The 14,278-nt window shown below is 34.5% G+C and overlaps 1 protein-coding gene across 1 annotated transcript in view; it reads right to left on the bottom strand.

Moving 5' to 3' along the window:
* The window catches only part of LOC106458648, a 20,097-nt gene extending 9,142 nt beyond the window's left edge, over window positions 1-10,955 (bottom strand). The window contains exon 1 of the mRNA XM_013918174.2: window positions 10,893-10,955. The gene's annotated coding sequence lies outside the window, so the exon portion shown is untranslated. The remainder of the gene's footprint in view (window positions 1-10,892) is intronic.
* Between the last annotated feature and the right edge of the window lie 3,323 nt (window positions 10,956-14,278).

Raw genomic sequence — 14,278 nt, 5'->3', positions numbered from 1 at the left:
CTGATTTATCCCACGTTCGTTATATTTTACTTTAGCATAACCAAATAATGATAAACTACAGAAGTTACACTGACCTGATTTATCCCACGTTCGTTATATTTTACTTTAGCATAACCAAATAATGATAAACTATAGAAGTTACACTGACATGATTTATCCCACGTTCGTTATATTTTACTTTAGCATAACCAAATAATGATAAACTATAGAAGTTACACTGACATGATTTATTCCACGTTCGTTATATGTTACTTTAGCATAACCTAATTGTGATACACTATAGAAGTTACACTGACATGATTTATCCCACGTTCGTTATATTTTACTTTAGCATAACCTAATTGTGATAAACTATAGAAGTTACACTGACATGATTTATTCCACGTTCGTTATATGTTACTTTAGCATAACCTAATTGTGATACACTATAGAAGTTACACTGACATGATTTATCCCACGTTCGTTATATTTTACTTTAGCATAACCAAATAATGATAAACTATAGAAGTCACACTGACATGATTTATTCCATGTTCGTTATATTTTACTTTAAAACTAATTCCTCTTCTATAAAATGTTTTGTTGAAATAAAAAAAGGTTTAACTTTTTTGTAAGCAAAATCCGCACTAATGCTAAAAAACAACATCCTATATACTTTAACCTGAGCTACAACAACACAGATCAGCGACTTGCAGATATCTTACCAGTCAGTGATGCCAGTCAAGTGGTTTATCAACTCGTCTATCGCTTGTTGAAACTGTAAGAAGATCATAAACAGATGACAACAATGGATCTTTCTTATTACTGCCAGGATATATATATGCTTATCATAGTTTCCCGAAATGAGTTCACAGAATCACGTATTCGCATGGAGTAGTCTTCAAGGAAAGTATTACCTTGAGGTGTCCAAAGAAGATTTCTGATCATTACTAATAAAACCTCTGAAAAAACTTATTACCTCACCCTGATCGGAGCGGTTTCATAATCATAACTATCAAATAAACATGAAGGAAAGTATTACCTTGAGGTGTCAAAAGAAGATTTCTGATCATTACTAATAAAACCTCTGATGAAACTTATTACCTCACCCTGATCGGAGCGGTTCCATAATCATAACTATCAAATAAACATGAAGGAAAGTATTACCTCAATGTGTTCGGGGCGTATCATGGTTCGTTCACATTTTAATTTAATGATACTTATGTAATATTATTATACACGGAATTCTTCGTGATTCGAACTAGAAACACCAGTTTCTTTTATTGGTAATGATCAGGAGACTGAAAGCCTGGGGACATTAAGGTAATACTTTTTTTCATTTTTTTCGAACTTTAATGATCAGAAACTGCCTCGACCTTATTGAAGGGACAATTTCCTTCAGTTTCTTTGTTTGTTAATGATCATGAGACCGCCCCAAACATACTGAAGTAATGATTTCCTTCAGTTTATTTGTTTGTTAGTGATCATGAAACCTCCCCGATCACAATGAAGTAACACTTACCTTCAGTTTCTATTATTAGTAATGATTATGGGATACGCCCCGAGCACACTGAGGTAATTCTTTCCTTCAGTTTCTATTATTAGTAATGATTATGGGATACGCCCCGAGCACACTGAGGTAATTACTTTCCTTCAGTTTCTATTATTAGTAATGATTATGGGATACGTCCCGAGCACATTGAGGTAATACTTTCCTTTTTTTAACGTTGTCTTAAAGTGTAAACCATACTTGTGAACAATTTGTTTTGTAAACCCACTAGCAATGCCAACATATATTATATACACGGTGTTTTATGGGTATTTTAATACTTATGTAATATATCGTCTGAATAATTATTATGGTACTTTTGTTTTACAATATTATGTAAATAAAAAAATCAACCTCTGTAATATGCAAATTAAAACCAAACATTTTATGGTTGGCGCTAAACATTAAAATATAATTTTATTTACCAAATGGTTCAGTAATAATGTAATTAATAAGTAATAAAACTGTTTTTCATAGGTATTTTTTAGGAGACTGATCCTATTTGTTTATATTTCGTGAGAGGCAATACAATTAGATGGTTGTTATTTCTAATACTTTTAGTAATTTTATATTTTGAAATTATTTATTTATTTGAAAATACCTCTTATAATAACGACGAATGACCGAAATAAACAACAGGCACTTTAGGCCTAAAAGGAGTTAACGATATATGATTGACCTGTTGTCACCCGTGGACCCACTTTTCGTATAATATTTGTACCTTTCCCACGTTATATGTTTACATTCGTTTGTATCTTTATGGTATAAACCTGTCCACCTATTAATTTATCACTTGAACAATAATAAGAGTAAGGGGCCATAACTAGGCCCGTAGTGATTATAACTGCCATTAGTCTTCAAATTCGAGACGGTAACACCAACAAAGACTAGCCCACTTTGGGTTCACACCTCACTCTAATATCTAACTACTTCCCCTCTCCCTCCTCTTCTCCCCTTTCTCTGTATTATGATGCAACGTACAGAGCATATGATAAGTATATGACACGTTCATCATACTGGACGGGGTGTATCCTCAATCAAAACATAAAACATTCTGTTTTTGTTCTAGTTAAGGCAGCGCTGGACGTCACTGTCAGAAAGAAATATATACCTACATGTCTGTAATGATTATCATGTGACCTCTTATGCTTGTTGACGTCATATCTGTTGGGTGATTGCTGGGTTTACAAAAATTCGCCAAGAAGAAGGGCGGGAGTTGTGCTAGCCATATTGCAAAAAAGACGAATTGTTCGTTCTGGTTCTGTATAACTGTGATCTTATCACGCCATGATGGAGGGTCGTGTACACCTCTACCAGAATTTCTGGCCAAAGTAAGTGGATGGAGGAGACGGATGCGGACAAGCCCGTCTCACTGACAGTATTATCACACCCGTACCGCCAATCGTACAACCTTCCGGCGTCGCGGTGGGCCCTTCATCGCTTCCTAATAACAACCCTTTTAATTCGATGTCACGAAGGGAAATTTGCAATGACTTCATAATTATTATCCTGTTGGAGGCTCCGCAGAGGTGGGTCTCTCGTGATGTGTACAAACAGGCTTAGCAGAAGTGGCAGAGCCTAAGGCAGGCGTGTCTAAAAGGACGTAAATTTCAATAAATCATCAGCTTCGGCACCGTGTGTGGTTCCTTGATCCTTTGCTAAATACGTGGTACATCAACTTGGTGAGTAGGCTGTTCGAAATAGTTCTACATCTTGACTGATCGTAAAGATGCAATTACATTCTTGGTCGGTATTTGAGGGTCTGAGAATTCGTACTTAGTTGGTACTTGTATTTTGAGGATTCAGAGATTCGTTTCTTTACTGGACTTGAGTGTTTACGAATTTATACCTGGTTAAGATTTACAGATTCATGCGTATGTAGCTAGTATTTGATGGTTTACTAATTCATATTTGATACGATCTGAAGGCTTATAGATTTGTACCCGATTAAGATTTAAGAGTTTACAACCCCTTGTTTTATCGGGATTTAATTAATTACTCATGCATTCATGCTTGGTTGGAATGTTATAGTTACAGATTTATACCAGATTCTGATGTGATTGTTTCTGTTGCCCGGTGGGACAGCAGTAAGCTTCCGGACTTAGAACGTTCAAATCAGGGGGTCCATTCCCCGCGACGGACAGAGCGAATAGCCAATGTGGCTTTGCTTTAAAACAAACAAACATACTTTGCCTGAATGTGATAACTATTTGAGGATTCATGGATGTACAAGATTTTAGTGTTTACGGATTCATATTTGATGAGGAGTTGAGGGTTTATGCAACACATGATCTAGATCTTAAAAGTCAAATCTTTGTTTGTTATGCTGAGTACTATGTTCAAAGATATATATATATATATCAATTTAAAGGTAATGTTGTTGTTTTCTTTTACTCATTAAATTGCATAAAATAGCAAACTACCATGGTCTCGAAAAGATCCAACGATTGATTACACAGGACTGCGAATTTAAACTTCATAAAAGTTATTTTGGTTTTAATAACATATCTTCTATAATTCAGATACGCAGATTTCGAAAATAATATTCATTTTTTTTCTATCACGCAAGGATTTTTTTAGAAATCGGGAAGAAAAAACCTTTTACTTAGATCAAATTATTATTTCGTTCACCACAATGCACATTTTTTATTATTGTGTGTTTCTCGTGGGTTCTAAAACCATCGATAAGACTCACGTCGCAATTGGTCTAGAGAAATCTATAGCCAGAGGTTGTCAACATTTTAAGCATAACAAAATATGACCCGATTTCAATGAAAATAATTCACTTGTGTAAAAGTACATATGACGTTTCGTAAAAAAATCTGTACGTGATGGAGAAAAATGGATATCATTTTCGGATTCAGCGTACAGCAATTACTGTAGAACATGTAAAAAATTTCAAAACAATAAAACCATCGCAGGTCTGTGTTATTCATGGTAGATTAAAAATCTGTTGAGTTGAACAAACAAAACTTTACACTTAATAACGAACACCATATAGCGACATTCTCAACGTAGCTCTAAGAGCGACATAATGTTATTGCTATTTGTACAAGATTAATACCACTTAGTGAAGGGAAACTTTGTTAATTATATAAGTTATATCAACGTTTATTTCATTATTAAGTGTTTTGTTTACTATGATTTCAAGAATAGCAAGTAAAAACAATATATTATTGTTTTCCCGATAAACAAAGAAATCGGTGTTTTTTCCTTTTCACATCGTGGAATCTCATCCTCCTTAATCTTCCCCCTCCAGTGGAACAAACTCACATCCCTGCAATTATACTTATTTTGAGCATCCAAGTCATATTTAGTCAACCGGTAAACTGCAAAGAAGACCAGGAATTTCAACCATAGAAATCTTTTCCATGATTTTGAATTTTTAAACACTTCGTTTCAACGATTATTAAGCAAGTAAACAAAAAAGTGTATTTGAAATCACATGTGATTAGAAATCCCATTGTAAAATATCTCACAGTGTTTCATTTTGATACCAAAAATATCTACAAAGTTCAGTACTTCAAATACTTAACCAGTTGTAACGATAGTTACAGAACGAATTTACTCATAACAGAATTAAAGCAATAACTTCTATGAAGCTTAGCATTAAAAAACGTGATTAAGTTCTATTAACTAGAAAAATATATATATTCAAGTAACATCCACAATTTAATGGACAGTATTTATACTTATAAGAGTACCAAAGGTTGAGTACATTATATTAAAACGATTTTGAATTTGAAACTCAACACGCCATAAACAACCATATCCACAAAATGTTCAGGTCGAGGATTTAGAATTTCCAAGATGGGAATATTACTTGTGTTTTATAGCATTGAAAACTAAGGAATATGGATGAATTTGGGACCCCACGATCACCAAGAATGAGACCTGCAACAAGTCGTACCCCAATTGCGATAAGCAAAGTGCGAAGTCTTGTAGCTGGTGAGAATCCACGAACAAAACGGTCTGTGGCATAAGTCATACAAAGACATATTAATCACCAGGTGGATTTCTGTTAAAACAAACGTTGGAAAACCGAAAATGTCATTCTCGTACACTACATGGTTTAAGGAAAGATAGCAAAAGGGTTAGTGTGCTTTTGACATGAAAGCCTGAGGACGAAGCCTTTTGCAATGGAAACTGCGCTGCAAGACTGCTGTGAAGATACACGGTCGTCCACTAGAGCATGAGCGGATGTGACGACATGGACTGTAATGACATGGTGAGGCTCCAAAATTGTTTTATTAAAACGGAGTCAACCTTTGTACTAAAGGATTTATCTGTAATACTTGAGTAACTAACAATGATCACAGAAACTGTAAAACGATATGCAAATCCTTAGTTACAGATATTAGTCATATAATGATTTATATTTGGTTTTTCAACCCAAAAGGAATCTTTTGCAACACATGAACTTAAAAGCCAGAATCAGAGAGTTGGAAGATCACCAGGAGGATGTTATTCGGGCTTAAAACTAAAAACAGGATTTTCTGTCATTCTTATAAAGCACTCTCATCTAAAAAGAGCTGGGCTTGCTTAGTGATATTTCAATGCAAAATATTGACCTTCCAGTCCACAGTTTGGTCTCAAAGAAATGAAGCATGTTTTTTTAAATGTTGAAGCACAGATATTAGTCATAGAAGAAATAAAACATTATTCATAAATCTTGAAAACCGGCTGTAACAACTGATATACTAAAGCATCATTCATAAACTTAATTTGCGCATACGTAATAACTAGAGTAGAAACGGAGCTGTATCCCACAAAGTTTGATTTTTTTTATATCAACCAAACAAGAAGGTAAAGTAAAATTCATGAAAGTTTAGTTGAAAAAAATAACCGTTAAGTTGAAGCAGCATTTACAAATTGGAGTTATCAAAACTTACAACAGAATTCTTACTGAAGTAACTCTGATAATCCATGATTTACGGACAGTGACAATATTCATGAAAGTTTAGTTACAAAAAATAACCGTTAAGTTGAAGCAACATTTACAAAATGGAGTTGTCAAAACTTACAACAGAATTCTTACTGAAGTAACTCTGATAATCCATGATTTACGGACAGTGACAATATTCATGAAAGTTTAGTTACAAAAAATAACCGTTAAGTTGAAGCAACATTTACAAAATGGAGTTGTCAAAACTTACAACAGAATTCTTACTGAAGCAACTCTGATAATCCATGATTTACGGACAATGACAATAAAGTGGTATCGCTATGATAACAAAACGTGAGTTACTGTCCATGATTTACGGACAGTGACAAGGACAGTAACTCACGTTTTGTTATCATAGCGATACCACTTTAAGTAACGAGTAAAGTACAGAAGCCACACTCCTTACTGTTTGTTGTAGGGTAAAGCTACATGATGGTCTGTCTGCACTATGTATCCTGCAGGGATCGAACCCGGAATTTAGCACTATTATCTCCCCCCCGAAACTCGCCACTGGGACATCTCGTTAAAAAGTAACGCTATCACAATATTTCACCTTTAAGACAATTTCGAAATGTGCTTCAATTCCATTTGAAGTCCACAAATTACGCTGAAGCAAGTGAGTTTTTAGAAAATATTGTTCGTTTGTTTGTTTGTTTTTGAATTTCGCGCAAAGCTACACGAGGGCTATCTGCGCTAGCCGTCTCTAATTTAGCAGTGTAAGACTAGAGGGAAGGCAGCTAGTCATCATCACCCACCGCCAACTCTTTGGCTACTCTTTTACCAACGATTGACCGTAACATTATAACGTCCCTACGGCTGAAAGGGCGAGCATGTTTGGTGTGACGGGGATTCGAACCCGCGACTCTCAGATTACGAATCGAGTGCCCTAACCACCTGGCCATGCCGGGCCAAAACAAAGCCATAATGCTAATTGTGGAAATTTTGTACAGATTCTAAAGAAGTGTGTGTTTGTAATTAAGCATAAAGCTACACAATGGGCTACCTGTGCTCTGCCCACCACGGGTATCGAAACCCGGATTCTAGAGTTGTAAGTCCGCAGACATATCGCTGTGCCACTGGGTGGGGTGTTTTAGTGAACGCTCCTGAAGAAGCTGTAAAGCGAAACGTTGAGTGTTTAATTAAACAAAAAACAACATTTTGGTGTAATAAGGTCGTTTATTTCTAGTATTAATATGTATTCTATACACCAATATCCACTACAGAAATTAAATAATCTTCAATAAGTAGTAAAATATGAAAATGATTAAATTTTAATTCATTATTATAAGGTGCTGGACCAAAACGTACCATGCCAGTAGGAATGAGGCCTCATGCAAAAAAATGTATAATGTACCCACGTTAGTAATCACAGGTTTAAAAGTATCTGATAGTTTATTACTACAATCTTTGGAGACATACCCTCACGTATTAGTGCCCCTTTTCTTGGAAACGAATCTATTTATAATCGATTAAAAAACACAGTAGAAATCACCAAGATAACACTTACGTTTAATTATGGATAGTCAATAGGAACAACAACAAGTATTTCGTTCTTAATACCACTTATATTGGTCTTGATTTGAATATAATTATTCCTATGAACTACACATGCTCCTTATGCGCTTTTTTTATGCGTAAACAGTCAGACATTTGGGAAATCACAAGGAAATAAAACGAGTTAAGATTTTGCATGGACAATAAGGTAATACTAAGAAGTTTGTTAAAGAAGGAGGGTGTGTGTTTGTTGAACAACGCGAGAGGCTATAAATCAATATTTTAATTTTATTTAGAAGAACAATTTAGGAGCCTGCATATGGCGAATTGGTTATCCTTCATTTAGTTTGACAAATCCACCCTGCTTACCGACCGTGAAAGATTTATGATAGTGTCTTTAATGTTGGCATGTAATTAGTTCTAGTCAACCTTTTTGCAATAGAGGGCGGTCTCTAAAAGTTCAGACACCTGAAATGAAAAAAAAAAAAAAAACCTGTAGTGCCGAACCATGTAAATTTAGTACACTTTGCTCAAAGGGCTTCGTGTTAAGAAATACTAAGGAAAAGCAAGTAAAATATTGACGAACTACGAACTTTTATTAAAATGTATTAACCAAATATACTTTTCTTTCTGATTTTCACATTCTGAATATATATATACTAAAAACCTAGGGTAATTACTGTAAAAACCTAGGGTAATTACTGTAATATTTCGTCTTTGAGCAGTCATTCGTAAATTTCTCACACCAAATTATAAGCTATATTGCTTGTCCAGAACCAATTAAAGCTTTCTATTTAACAACCGGATAAATTATACATGTAATGCGTACAAACAGCAAAAAAACTAGGTCGATTTCCTTAAATATCAACAAGTTGTTGAAAGAAAAATAGCTCCAAAATGGGGGGGGGGGATATAAGGTGCATTCAATTTAATCATCGTTTTGTATGTAAGTAAATGAAGAGAGTTAAGGACGGGGTGAACACGGACATTTACAGACCAATATCATATACATGGTGGATCTTGTTATGTGTGTGTTTTTTCTGATAGCAAAGCCATATCGGGCTGTGTCCACCGGAGGGAATCGAACCCCTGATTTTAGCAATGTAAATCTGTAGACTTACCGCAATCCCAGCGGGGAACCATATAGTGGAGAGGTAGAGAGAAAAAACTGATATATCATTCATAGACCAATGTCATACGCATAGTGGAGAGAGAGAGAGAGAAAGACGAAATTGACGTACTATTCGTAGACCAATGTCATGCGGATAGATGGGGAGAGAAAGAAAAAAACGAAAGTTTCATTCGTAGACCAATGTCATACAGATAGTGAGAGAGGGAGAAAACACTGACATATCATTCGTAGACCAATATGTCATACAGATAGTGAAAAGAGGGAGAAAACACTGACATATCATTCGTAGACCAATATGTCATACAGATAGTGAAAAGAGGGAGAAAACACTGACATATCATTCGTAGACCAATATGTCATACCGATAGCGAAGAGAGGGAGAAAACACTGACGTATCATTCGTAAAACAATGTCATGCGTATTGTAAAGTGAGAGCAAACGAAAAGAATAAATTATAGACTTTGAGACAAAAAAAAAAAAGAATATTTTTTTAATTTAGTACTTTTCATACTGTTCTTCCATGACAAGGTTAAAAAGAGCCTTCGGTCAGTAATTTCAAGATCTTTTTTTAAGAATTCTGGTAGATTAATGCTAGTTAGTTTTAGTAAACACAGATGTTTCTATGACATCGTTACTGATACAAATTATCATTGTTTAACAATAAACGATGTATAAGTTATGTGTTGTTGTTTTTTTTACTTTTAGTACAATTCGTCTAACATGCGTTCACCGCGAATGAAATTTACAGATTTATATTTATTCAAACTTGAATTTTCATTCACAACCAGTCTTACTAAGACAGACTATAGCAAAGCTATGCACATTAGGCGCTTTTGGAGTTACATTGTAGGTGTTCTTTTGTCAAATTATCAAGGTTTTCTTGGCATTGCCGAACACATTTATCCATCAGAACTCACTCAAAAAACAAAAAGAAACCTCTTTCACTAAAACAGTGTAAATTACCTGGTTTTAGGTATCAATAAAGTTAATCTAAAATTTAATTTCAAAGTTTTCAATAAAATAATCACTTGTAATTTGGAAGCTATAAACTTTGCATTTCTGGATACACATATTCAAAATAGCTGCTACGATGTGTACTGTTCATATGTAATTATTTACGATATAAAAATGTCATGAACGTAACTCATGAACTTATTCTTATTTTTCACAAACAAGATTTCTTTACCGCATTTTTGGACACTAAAATTATTATATTTTGCGTTAATTACTGATGTTATATTTGTTAGCAAAAAAAAAAGCTACACAATGCATTATCTGAGCTTTGTTCTCCGCAGGGAATCGAGCGCCGGATTTTAGCGTTAGTTTGTTTGTTTGTTTTGAATTTCGCGCAAAGCTACACGAGGGCTATCTGCGCTAGCCGTCCCTAATTTAGCAGTGTAAGACTAGAGGGAAGGCAGCTAGTCATCACCACCCACCGCCAACTCTTGGGCTACTCTTTTCCCAACGAATAGTGGGATTGACCGTCACATTATAACGCCCCCACGGCTGAAAGGGCGAGCATGTTTGGTGTGACGGGGATTCGAATTCGCGACCCACAGATTGCGAGTCGAGCGCCCTAACCACCTGGCCATGCCGGGCCATTTAAAATGATACAACGCCAGATTGAAGCAGGAAAAATGTATTGCATCTCAGCTTCAACAAGATGGAAAATAACAGATAATAATTGCAAGAAAGTTGTAAAACTTTGCAAAACACCTTTTCCCCAAACAACTGATATATTTACATGTTGAAATCTGGATAATTTTACACAATTATACAATATACATACATACCTTTTTTGTAAGCTCAACAATCTAAAATCCGCAAACGATAAACATTTTCGTTTCGTGCTTCGCATTAGTGATTTACACCCCATTGTTATTCTTTTATATAGCATTGATTGCTGTAGTGACGTCAGTTAACGTAATAAGCTTATTGGCCAATGAGCTAGTATAACATTTGCCGAACACTCTGCCAAGGATATGACGATAGAAGAAAAAAAAAAAGTTTAAAACTTACCACAGTTCAACCTCATTCTGCGTGAAGTACTTTTTATTTTTTAATCGATTTTAAATTGTAGATGTATAATGATATTTTTTAAACAAGTCGAAAGAATTACAAAGAGCTTAAAACAATTTGTTGTTGTTTTTATGAAAAATGAGTTATCTTGTACACTTTCTGGTAACTAGAGGTCGCAGCAGCTGCCAGAATCAAAAGTTCTGTCAAACAATTTTTTATAATCAGTTGTTTTAATTTTCATGTATATGTTCTGAAAAGATATAGAGGATATATGTAAGAATTTATCGTTCTGTTCGAGGCGTCGTAAGATATAGTTAAAACCGTTAAGCCTTTCTACGGCGCCCTGCTTTTAGTGTTTTATTGATTATAATTCGTAGATTGTATTCTAATTAATTTCAAAACCTCAAGCCTACAAACAAAATTCTACGACATTGTGGCCTGCATATTCATAGTGTATTTGTTGTGCTGATTTTCGTGTTTTCTATCATAAAAAAATATTAGTGGTATAATGTTCCTCTAAACTGAGATCTTCATAGTTATAGTTAACTTATTATAAACCAACCGTCCTAACTAAGCCTAAAATATGATATACTTCACGTGTTTTCACTGCACGTTCAGCCAACGTCGTCATAGATACATATTGTTGGCAAGATTTTACACAATAGACAGATATTATTTAAATATGAATACAGCTAAGTTACTTTGTGAAATAAATTGTTGAAGTTTGACTGATTCTGTATGATGCAAGAGTTACAAAACATTAGAAATATCTGATGAACTAAGAAATAACGTTAACCAAATTAAACATAGTCGAAATAAGAATTCAATAGATTAATTCAATTAAATTTATGTAGATACGTAAGGAGATAGACTAGATGGATATTTTTCACAAATATATACTTCTATTGGGTCAGCGATAAGATTACGGACTTACAACATTAAAATACATAATAATGGTTGGAGACGGCTTGAAAGGGTAATGAAGAAAAACTTTAATATAAGTTTAACATAACAGCAAATGTACAACGTTTCGACAACGTCTCCAACCATTATTAGTCTCAAAGTGGGTTTCTCGTCATCGAAATTAAAATACATAGATAGCCTGATGTGTGTGAAGAAAAGCATACATGTATAAAGCCATGATGCACAATAGATACAAACAATTACACAAACGTTATGACAAAATTAACCATTAAAAGTAAATACTACTTCCCATAAAATTAATTTACTGGATTGTATAAACTTAAACGTAAAAATAAATAAATACATATATATATATCTACTTACGTAAAACCGTTATTGTGAAATATAGTATTATGGATTTCCTTTTGAAATTACTGATCCATTGCGTAACTCATATATAAATATATATATATATATAATATACCGATATGTCTTTTTTTTGAAGTTTAATACTGAAAGGCGAGACTTTGTGAAGTTTGTCCTTCTAAAACAGGTGGTGCAAAAGCTGATTTTTTTTCTTCACATAATCCGAAAGTGCTGTATATTTCGGTCAAGGTTTGAAAATGCTGCCAACTCCAGTTTTTACGTATGTAGAGAAAGCTCACTGACAACTTTAAAAGAATTACAATCCTGGAGTGCTTTCAATGTCATGAGAAGTATTACGTCGCAACGTCAACCGTATAGGCTAAGAGCATATCAGAAATGAAATTATGAAGATTATGGGTTTATGAAACATAAAAAGTATTTGAATAATTCTCTCTCTCCGTTTCCTTCTCGTGATCACAGAGTGTTTAGTGAGAATACATTAAATTATTGATGGATTGTAGGAAAATGGAAGAAAAAAAACTTCTAATAGCTTTTGAATTTCACTCGACTGTCGAAGCGTGAAAACCATCTGTTGAAAATGACGTTTTTTAATTAACCAACGAAAGATGGGATGGTATAATGATTTCATAAGAGGTAATAAACATAGTTAGAAAGACTATGTCATGCACCAAAGATGAAAGGACCTATTCAGTACAAAACCTTGGTACTTTTTTTGGTTAATAAATTTACTGAAAGATTGGTGTCAATGAGTGCCTAAAATGCCCAATATCGGATTTGGCTTAAAATTTGCTCACATATAGTGACAGCTATGACAGATCGGTTCTGGCATGATATAGCCTTACTGTATCATAATTCCCAAGATGGCGGCCATTCGGATAATATTTTATGCGTTTATTACTTGTGAATTAGTTTCAGAAAAAAAAATGATTTATTTGTCAATAAATCCGACCAATCAGATTTAAGGGTCAATTTTAAGGTTCTCCACTGTTCTTTATTCCTCACTACCTGCACCAGTTTTCTAAATTCAAGTTTCTTTTGTCTACTCCATTTTATAATGATCTCGAGCCAAGTAATTCTCTGCCTGCCTCTCGATCATCTTCCTTTGATTTTACCGATTAGAATCTCTACCAGCCTTACCTCAGATCTAATTATGTGCCCAAAGTAATGTATATTCCATTTCTTACACATATCCAACATATTTCTTGGTTTGGTTTGTTTTGAATTTCGCACAAAGCCACACGAGGCCTACTTGCGTTAACCGTCCCTCCTTTAGCAGTGAAAGAGTAAAGGAAAGGCAGCTAGTCATCACTATTCATCGCCAACTCTGGTGCTACTCTTTTACCAACAAATAGTAGGACTGACCGTCACATTATAACGTCTCGACGACTGAAAGAGCAAGCATGTTTGGTGGGACTGGGATTCGAACCCGCGACCCTCAGATTCCGAGTCAAACACCCTAACCACCTGGCCATGAACGAATGTCTTTGCACGTTATGATACTTTATCGTTAGTTTTCTTGTTACGTAGTTAATGTTCATTTTCCATCTTCAACACCACATTTCAAATTTTTCCAACTGTTGTTTTGTTTCAGCAGAAACGGTATATGTTTCCAGCCTGTAGAATAGCAATGACTATACCTAACACTTTAACAAATCTGATAACATATATAAAATAATTTGATTATAGGTGGAAGTATTTACGACACCTTGCTTCATTATGGCAACTTGTATGACAGAATAAGCAGCAAAACGTATTGCTTATGCACTACATGCTGTCCATTTCAAACAAACCTTAGCTTCATGCAATCTGTCCAACACTTAAATTAATCTACAACACTGTCATTTAGTCCTTAATATTAACTTCGGATCAA

This window comes from Limulus polyphemus, unplaced genomic scaffold (genome assembly GCF_000517525.1).
Source record: "Limulus polyphemus unplaced genomic scaffold, Limulus_polyphemus-2.1.2 Scaffold496, whole genome shotgun sequence".
In the NCBI taxonomy this organism is placed as follows: domain Eukaryota; kingdom Metazoa; phylum Arthropoda; class Merostomata; order Xiphosura; family Limulidae; genus Limulus; species Limulus polyphemus.
Note: the sequence above shows the minus strand (reverse complement) of the source record. Positions and strands in the feature narration are given on the sequence as shown.